Here is a 10,918-nt window from a genome sequence, read left to right on the forward strand (position 1 = left end):
ATGAGGTCTATTGTGTAAATAAGAAATGTTCTAGTGCTTCAATACATATTACATAATACATTTGAGATTTGCTATCTAACAGTCTTCAAACGTTAAACACGTTCTGGGATATTTATATTTAACAATGTAAATTCAATAAAAAAAGTAGTTTTTAAAGTCGTTAGAACTAATATAAGAATAATAATCTAGCCGAATGACTCTCACCAGACGCGAGTATATTCCTGACCTCATTGAGAAGAAATAACACAAATTTCCTGAAATATAACTCAAGCTGAAATAGAGTTAAGAAAAAATATTTGAAGCACGAGGTCTGTTAGGTGAATAATTAATCCTATCGTGCAGCAGGAATTAAAGTACATTCTAGTCAATGGCGATAATATACAATTAAAATAATTTCCATGGGAACCCTTAACCTTCTTCTAGCAATCCCGATACTTTCGGTAGCACTTCTTGCAGTCACCATTTCAACTCAGGACTGTTTGGGAGTAGCTCAAGTTGTTTAGGACTATATTTCAAAAAACAATTCGGAATAAGCTGCGACAAATGGTCATGCACGTTTTCGTATTAAAGCAAGTCGCCATTTCTTCACAAATGAGAACGACTTTTCTCACTAATTCACGTAATCAGTTTCGAATTTTTTTGGTAATATTGTTTGTTTACCACCTGACCTTTTGTAGCGAATCTATTGTTCATAAAACTTTCCTGGTCTGAGACGATTCCGTCTTTGTCTCAGGCTCATAGTCATAAACCCATAAATCCTCCCCAATAATGACCTTTCTGGAAATTTCCTTGTTGTTTATGATTGATTCCAAATTGTCCTGGGCGACTTCCTCTCGATAATTCATTTGATATTCCGCCAGAAATCGTGAAACGTACTTTTGTTTTATTCGTGAAAAATAACATTGAAAATAAAAAATAAATAAAAAATTTGTGGAAAAACGACGAAAGTCACGAAAAAAAGATTTAATGAAACCTGATCTTTTCGATAAAGTTTTATTCAAGCATTCCAAATGCAAAGGAAAAATATCGGAGCGCGAAGCGCGAGGTAACCCATTATTAAGCAGGCAAATTTTTTAAATTATAATACACAAGGATTAATATGCTCTACTCTATAATACGTCATGATTGGACAGTAGAGACTTTTCGAAAATCTATTTATTTCATATGATCTATAGGGTAACCATACCACTCATTTTATTTTTGCCCGTCTCTTATTTTGATTACATCGTTGATGATACAATTCGTTCCTTAGTTAGCAAAGGCCCATAAGTAGACTTTTCTATCATAATTGTTATTGACTTAGCGGCAGGAAAAGTGTATCTTTGAAGTTCGAATGTCCGCTGCGGATTTTATTTTACAGAAAGTCTTATAAACTTCAATTCTTCAGTTTCAAAGCCATATCCGTCAGAGAAAGGAAGCGTCGCTCGGGGAGAAATGCACCTGGCACGAGGCAACCTAGATCTGACACGAAGAAAGGACTCGTCAGGGGGAAGAAATTTTTTTGGATAATTGTGTCTTTAACAAGAATATAAAAGTCTGCCACAAGAAAAGCTTTGAAATTTGTGTAAAGTACGTTCGTATTTTATTAACTCTTTGTGGAAATATTGTAAAGCAAGCGTACAGAAAATTAAAAAAAAACGGTTTCTTGTTTCTTGAATGAAATATTTTTACAATCAAATAAAAATGTGCACAAATCAAAAGCGTCTCATAAGTATTGTCTTTAAATGGTTTTTGCTACTGATTCTAATTTCAACTGGAATTTGTTGAATATTGCTTTACTTTCCCTGAAATACGTTAAACGATTATTAACCGGTCTAAAGTTGACCTGCAGCAAATTTTATTTCTAGTTTTTTCTCTGCCACTGAGGCTTTAAAAAAGTTTTACATGGAAAACTTGTAAAATGTTTGAGCAAGCTATATAATCAAATCCAATAAGATGCTGACATATAACTTTGTAACCTTTTATTCTTATTCCTCCAGAGAGATACATAACTACACCATTATTTCAGTATTAAAAATGAAATATCAACCAACAAAAAACCTAGTTTCAAACAAGTAAAAATGAGAAGAGATGCAACATTTTCAGTTAAAGAATTCTTGAACCTTCACTTTTGGTTCGATTGCAGTGAATTAAATTCTGAATAGTTTCCAGCTCGGTTAATTTGTCTTTTTCATTGGTTTTAAATGAGGGCATGTGCGCCCACGTGATAAAAATAATTTGTATTTTGATTAGGATAATTGTTAGAAATTATGGTAAGAAATAAATTAGCAAATATTGTTACTGTCGCTAAAAAATAATACTGCAAATATTTCTAGAAATAAAAGGTTTATAATACCTACTAAAGTTGTAGACAAAAAATCGACTTCTAAATCATAATAGTTCGAAACTGGGTTTCTTAGAAATGAATAATAACACTGCATGCTATGATTCACTCAATAAAACAATCTTTTGCGAATAACCCACTACTTGAAGAGAAATAACCTTTAAATAACTTAAATGATAAATGAAATTTTCCAATAAAATTGGATAAGAGAAGCGTTTTATCAAATGTAATTATTTCAATCCTTTAATATAATTAGCTCACCTTTTCTACTTAATATATACTCGTAAACATTCTTTTATATCAATGCAGATTTTCGCAAATTTTCGATAAATTTATAATAATATTTGTTGCTAACTCAGACAAGTTTTCGGCATTACTAAACCTTTTTTTAATTTAAAAAAATCCCGGCGACTTTATGACTCTAAAAGAAAAAATTGATGATGGGATGATACCACTATGGAAAATTAATCTTTGAATGTTTAAATACGACATTAATCTGGACTTAATCTTTTTCCTCCATAATTTGTTACAGATATACATTTTGATATATCTTTATTTTAGAAATATATATATAGGTAGAACCTAATAATTACGATATTTTCCAAAATATCTGTAAATTTTGTTGTTTCTAAAATTCATTTACAGAGCAATTAAAAATATTTTAGTACAAAATAAATTTTTTCTGTATACTATAGACTTGCAGGGCACAATTCTTATCTTACTACAATAGAGAAGCAATCATCCACTAGAGAGGCTAAAGCGAACGTAATAGAAAATGCTAATATTGGTAGTGCGAAGTAATTTATGGTAAATGGCGTGTATTCTTTGGAACTACAATACGCGTATTAGAATTTCGTATTCTAATACCAGTACTGCAATCTTACCTCACAATCCAAAAAAAAAATTATTATTGCTAGCGAAATGAAAATTGCGTATTATTCGTAGATTTAGGCTCGCTGCATCCGTATAGGAAAGCAAAATATCTCTATCAAATCGGAAAAATACGTGTCGTCTTATTTCCTTTAAAACAGAATAGATTCTGTAACTGAGATATTCTGCGACTCAAAGTGTAGAACCCGGGTGATTTAAAATGTGTTAGATAACAAATAATTTGGAAATATTAGCAATTGTGATAGAATGTGGATTTTTTCGGACAATTGTTTTTGCGGAAAGCTTGACAGGATGTTAATCATTATATTTATTATACTTGTATAAAAAAACCCTCATTTATCACATGTAGACAACAAACTAATTAATGTATGAATCAATAATTTGGTTAGCAGAAAAAGAAGATAAAATTGGTTGCAGCTGGATTTAGAGAGGGTGGAAAATTAAACGTATTTGGTTTAAAGTTTATTCGCGGTTAGAATAATAATTCTATCTTCATCTACTCTCTTGTGGAAAGAAATATCAAGTGAACACTATTCCCAGACTTATTTCTAGGTTTACAGTCTACTGGGGTACAAAATACGACTGTCTAAGACCGTCCCGTTGTCAGATGTGCCTAGTGAAACATTATTGAGGAAATTGGAGTAGAACTTAGGATCGATAAACGAAAACTTAAATAAAACATTTTTCCTGTTTATGAATTTTCTAGGAAACAGCTTAGACTATTTTACACAAACTATAATTTATTTTACACCGCGAAGTAAAAAGAAATTGACGCACGTGGAATGACATCTTTTCTCTACTTAATTAACTTAAGCGATGATGGATAGCGCTGAAGATTTAAAAATGTGGCCGCCATAGGCCAACAGATTTTTAATGTGCTTCCGAAAAGAACTGGGTGAGATATTGAAGAAAGATTGAAACCTTTAGAAAAATAATTTATTGACTAGTTAATTTAATTGTCAGTTCCATTTAGGATTAAAATTCTGACTTTAATTCATAAACAATATTATATGTTAGATTGGAATTGTTTAATTAGTAGTATAGTCAATAGTTATTTACAGAAAAGTTTACAAACTGTACTTTATAATACTTCATGATAGGGCGAGTGGCACCTATTGGAGATTTAATGGTTTTATCTGATGTCAATGGGGTAACTTGGCCTCTTGTCATGTTTATTTTCGCTCGTCCGTGATTGTTCTTAAAATATTTATATATTCTATCCAGATTATTAAAACTTTCTAATATTGCAAACACGTCACCATTGGATGTTAATAATACAGTTTGTTCTTGAGTTGGCACAGGCACAAACGTAGACTTTCTGTTTTTTGGCAAGACATTTTTCTGCGGGAAAAGTGTATCTTCGAAGTTCAAATATCCGTTTTGGATTCACATTGGTAGTAAGCCTAATAAAACTTAATTGTTCAAGTTCACAGCCATATCCGTCAGGAGAAGGAAGCCTCACAGAGGAAGTCATGGAGCTAGCAGCAGCTGCACTGGACCTGGCAGGTGGTGATCCCGATCTCACCCGAAGAAGGGCATCTGCCGAAGGGCATCTGTATGTCACTCAACGTGTCTATGTGCTACTGCTGCGGCCGCAAGCAAGCAAATGTTATATAACAATTTGCTAGATAAATTTACAACTACTTTGCTCACAGAAAATGCTGCACCCTAGTCAAACGAGATGGCTTTCACTTATTGTACGTATATTATAATTATGCAATATTATATGAGTTATTATTTTCAGATATTATCATTTTTCATATTTTTTCTAGCTTCTTTCACATAGACTGTTGGAGAAATAGTCTTCCTTTGTATTGATGCCGATCAACTTGGAACTGTAAGGTGAAAAGACACTAAATTTGTAGCTATTATCAAAAGTAGAAGACACAATCGAAAACGCTTTAAGCAGAGGAAAACTTCGATTTCGGAATATTTAAACTTATATTAATTAATAAATGTGGATTTTGTACTAGTCAACTTTAAAAAGCAGGCGTTACCGGAGCAATTTACTTAAAATGAATATTCAAATTAGAAATGATTGATTTCTGGTGCGATGTAAACAGACAGAAAATATATACCTAATATATACCTAAATATCTCGTAAACGGTTTGTTTTTTTTTTTCACAAAATTTGGCACAGATTATCTTTAACATGCATAACGTGGTTTTTTACATGCTCTCCAGGTTTAACATTTTTAAGGTGAAAAAACAATGAGAAAACCGAGATTATTATTAAATTTGATATTTTTGGTGCTGCTAGCAAAAAATAAATTACTAAAATGCTAAGTTTCAAAATGGTGGATTCAAAATGGTGGCCAAAAAATAAATTTTTTCATTTGTATGTAATGTTCGTTTTCATATCGTAATATCGTCTCAATGTTCGTTTTAAAAATCTATTTTCAACAATCTTTATTATTATTATTTAAAATACATCAATCGCGAGTCCAATATGATGCATAAAAAAATGTTGTATAGTAACAAGGCCAACCCCAATTTTTTTTAGTCTTTAAAACTCTTCTGTGAACATACAATTTTTTAGCCACGAACTATATAAACCAGATATAGTTTTAAGGGTCTAAGCCATCGCTGACTTCGAATTTGACATTACTTTTGCAAAATTAATTTGTTTACACAATTTCTTTAAAGAAGCTAATTTCATAAAAATAATCGCATATTTGGATTAAGCGTACTCAAAACCCTCTTAAATAATTGATGTGGTATTTGTATTTTCTTTGCCTTTTTTATGAGCATAAACAGTTTTATTACATTTACAAAGTGAATTATTTATTAATATGTTTACTAAAAAGCATAATTGTAGACATAAGACGTCATAATTCGGTTTCAGGATACCGAAATTCTTTGAGGTCACATTGTGGCCGCCAAAGGCCAGCAGATTTTTTCAGGTGCTTCCAGAAAAGACTGGGTGAGATATTGAAGAAGAATTGAAACCTTTAGAACCATAATTTATTGACCTATTATGTCAATTGCTTGTTACATGTGAGATTTGAATCTGACTTAGGATCACAAACAATATTATAGGTGAGATTAAGAATTTTGGCGTAGACAATCGTGGTTTACATGTTCAACTCTATAATACATCATGATTGGGCGGTAGATACCTACTGGAGATCCAGTTATTTCATCTGAGGTCAATAGTTTAAAGTTGTTGCTTGCCATGTTTACTTTTACCCGTTTCTTATTATGTCTACATTGTTTATATATTCCATCCAGAGTATTAAAACTCTTTAATATTGCAAACGCGTAACCATTGGATGTTGATAGTACAATTTGTTCTTCAGTTGGCATCGGCCCAAACGTAGTCCTTCCTGTTTTCGTTATAATTGATGTATCCGTAGGAAAAGTGTATCTTCGAAGTTCGAATATTCGATGCGGATTTGAATTGGCAGTGAGCCTAATAGAATTTAACTGATCAAGTTCGCATCCATATCCGTCAGAAGAAGGAAGCCTCAAAGAAGAAGAATTAGCGTTGGCAGCACCTGTACTAGACCTGGCATGTGGCGACCTGCATCTCATCCGAAGTGGCGACCTGGGTCTCTCCCGAAGAGGAGCCTCTGCAGAAGAAATAGACCTCTCCGAAGAATTGTTTTTTCCCAAAGGATATGAAAGGCTGCTGCTAGGAACGTCATCATTAGGAGTGCTATTAGGTAAACCGTCAAACTGTGAACTTGATTCTGCAACAAGACGTGATTAACATTTTTGATAAAATACGTTCGTATATTATAAATTTTTTTTGGAAATATTGCGAAGCGAGTGTATTGAAAAATAAGAAAAACTGTCTCTCGTTTCTTAAAATAAAACAGTTTCTCAATTAAATATAAACGATTGTATTTTTTAATTATCTCAAAATACAGTAAACTCCAAAAATGAATTTTACGTCGATTCTTGGTGAAAAACTAATTTTTCTTAATGATTCTACGTTCACCGAAATATCTTTAATTACTAAACTCCTCTAAAAATTATGTGAAAAACATTGTATTTTTTGCTTTCCTTATGTGACTAAATTTGGCCAAACAAAATTATTATATCTAATAAGACGCAATCATATCGATCTTTCGTCACATTGTCAGAATCAATACTGTCAATCTTAGAAATGATTAATATTAAAAGTATACTATTATATTCACCAATAGTATTAATAGTGATGGCAATGGTGACGACCAGAGTATGAGCGAGAATCATGTTTTCCAAGCAGAGAAAAAACTGATTATTCTTTGAATGGAGAATTTGGTTAACACTGTACAAAGAAATATTCTGGTGCTTTCTTACGCATTATATAAAATTTCCTAAAGTCGTTATCTCACATACTGTAGACGCCACGTCAGTCCTGAGATATTTGCTTTTCATTATTATTTTCTCCTCCCTGACGGCCCCTGCTTTAATGTATTACCTAACGGAATAATTTAATATTTTTTATTGATCATTGTAATAATTTAGTTTGTAATTTTAGTTCGTAATTTCATTTTGACAATTTTTTGTTTCTTTTTATAATAAAAATAACCCTACTAGGTTTTAACTTCTAGAAATTTTTTTCATACAATTTTGCGTCTCTATTTGACGGGCAACGACAAGATCCTTTCGCTAAGTTAGTTTTTCTGGTAGTGAAGGGATGAATTCACGATCACAAAAATAATGTTTATCCCTTTCCACCGATACACAGTGGGCTGGATCAGGAATTTACTATTTAAAATCACCTACAGCCTACAATTCTTAACCGATTTTCAATTTTCGGCAATAGGAATAATCAGCGATAGTTTTGCAAGAGCATGTATGGATTAGATTTTTGAATTTCGATTATTTTCTGTTTTTTAAATAAACAAACAAAAAGACAAAATGAGTCATTTTTCACTCATTCTTTTTTATGTGTAAATAAATAATTCAATTAATTTCGTTCTTCATGAAAATATATGTCAAAGCATCTTAGCGAAATAAATAATTAGTGGGTTTTCGTATACAATTGTTCTAAACAAATTATATTTACAATAATGTCAACATAATGAATTGTTTGCTTGGAAAGTATATTTGTAAGTTGAATTTGCTTGATTTTATCGGCAAAATGATACTTGATCATGAAAATTTGTTGTCTGCTATAATTTGCTTATTTTGTAAACAAATCATATAAACAAATGCACAGTTTGGTCATTTATCTGCAGAAAGTAATCGTTTTTCTTTCTTATCGCTTTCAGTTTGTATAAGTGGTAATTATTAGTGAAGGAAACATGTCATGCGGCATTATTTGTTTATTTTATAAACAAATTTGATAAACAAATGCAAAGTTTGTGCATTTATAGACAGAAATTATTCGCTTTTGTCACTGATCGTCATTAAAATATACAGGATGGACACGCTGGGGCTTACATACATGGACATTTCAATGCTACCCGAATTGCACAGTAGCAGGGTAGAAGCCAGTACACAGGGGTATTTTTATATTTCGCGCCTTTAAATTTGCATTCGGATCGGCCATTCAGCCAAGTCCGTGCATCGTCGGATCAAGTTTATGAGAGTTTCCATGGTTGCTTTTGAAACTTCAAGCGGTTATGTTCAGATTCACCTGTTTACCCTAGTCGCTGTCAGTAAATATAGGCAATGTCAATTTAAAGTTTACGCATGTAATATTTCATTCACTTTATTTAAAACATATCCTGTCTATTCATAACATACCTTTTTTTATGCAGTATAAATAAGCGTTAAACACCATTCACTCTTCACCCACTGGAAGCGCAGAATATCATTACTATTTTATAGTATTTGTCACTGAGCAGCTATTCTATAATGGTATTAGCAAAGAAAAAAAATTACGTTTACTTCTCAGTTCACATGTCTCACTTCATTATTAATTAAACACTGTTATTATTTGTAATTACTATATAACATAGCCTATAATGTTTTGACACTTTTATCCGTTTGAAGTTTCGAACACAACCATGGAAACTATCGTAAACTTGATCCGAAGATGCACGGACTTGACGGAATGGCCAATCCGAATGAAACTTTAAAGGCGCGAAATATGAAAATACCCCTGTATAATGGCTTCTGCCCTGCTGTTATGCAATTCGGGTAGCATTCAACTCGCCATGTATGTAAGCCCCAGCGTGTCCGCCCTGTAGAAATCGTGATTGGTAAAAATAAAAAATTATCATTCCATATTATTTGAAAAAGATTACTTTCTGCCCATGAATGACCAACCTAAACGTTTGTTTATATAATTTGTTTATAAAATAAGGAAATTATAGCAGTAAACAAATTTTCATGATAAAGTATCATTTTGTCGATAAAGTTAAGCAAATGCAACTTACAAATATACTTTTCAAGCAAACAATTCATGATGTTGACATTATTGTTCATATAATTTGCTTATAACAATTAAAGAAAATTAAAAATCGGTTAAGAATTCTGGGCTGTAGGCGATTTTGAATAATAAATTCCTGATCCAGCCCACTGTGCGATAGAGCGATACACCAACCGTATCTGCTATCAAAGCCATTCGTTTGTCCTTTTCAAGGTTTAAGAATAATCATTTTAATTAAAAATTTACGTCTTTGGTTAATAACTTTACTTTTTTGTTAAAAATTCGTTTATTTTTTATTGAAAATAAATTTCTTTGTTAGAAAATTTAACTACTCTGTTTTTAGTTTATAAAATCATATTTTTCACGTGGCCAATTCAACTATATACTTAAAAAATAATCTTTTTTATTTTAAAATTATACTTTTTGGTTGAAAATTAACTTCTTTGATGAAAATTCGTATTTTTAGCTAAAGATTTATCCTTTTTTTTAAATTGATTTTGTTAAATGAAAATTTAACTATTTGAATTTTGGTTGGAGATTTATATTTCTTATTAAAAAATTTAAACCTATATTTCTGTTATTTTGTTATTATTAATAATAAGTCGAATTGTATTTATTAAGTATTTTGTTAAAAATTCATCTTTTTTGTAGAAAATTATTTATCTTGGTTGAGAATTTACGTTTTTAATTAAAAAGTTAATTCTATTGATTTTTTAAAAGATTAATTTCCTTAAATAAAAATTTAACTATTTCATTTCTTGTTGAAAATTTAGCAATATTCGTTGACTCGTAGCGAGCCTCAGATATGATTGTTTACCTTAAAATTTTAGAAAAGCATGTTTGAGGGTAATGAGAACAGATTTATGTATAAAATTAATCGAACGTAAAACTAGATTTCTATTTTCATCGATCGCCAAGAATTATTTTAATTTGTGTCTTTATTTTCACTTTCACTGACAGCTGTTTTTTTAAATAATAAATTTTTTATTGGTTTATTTAATAATAAAGTAATATTTATTTCAAGTCTATCTTAACATTTCATTCTTTTAAATAATATAAATGATTATTAAATTAATAGATATATTGCGAAATCATCAAGTTTAATAATATTATTATATAAATTATAATTAAATTTTTTATCAAAACGCTAAGTTATTACAAACTTAGTTACAATTATATAAATTTATTATATTAATGTTTTAATTATGTGAATGATTTAATGTTGAAAAACTTATTAATTTTAGATTAAAATTAAATAATATCGTATTTTTATTTTAACTTTATCTAATAAAAATTTATTATTATTATTATTATTATTATTATTATTATTACACCATTAAGCCATTTCCCTTTCGGGGTAGGCGTGACTCACTCGGCAGGGGAAAGGAGTAGTG

The sequence above is a fragment of the Belonocnema kinseyi genome, chromosome 1, assembly GCF_010883055.1.
Source record: "Belonocnema kinseyi isolate 2016_QV_RU_SX_M_011 chromosome 1, B_treatae_v1, whole genome shotgun sequence".
In the NCBI taxonomy this organism is placed as follows: Eukaryota; Metazoa; Arthropoda; class Insecta; order Hymenoptera; family Cynipidae; genus Belonocnema; species Belonocnema kinseyi.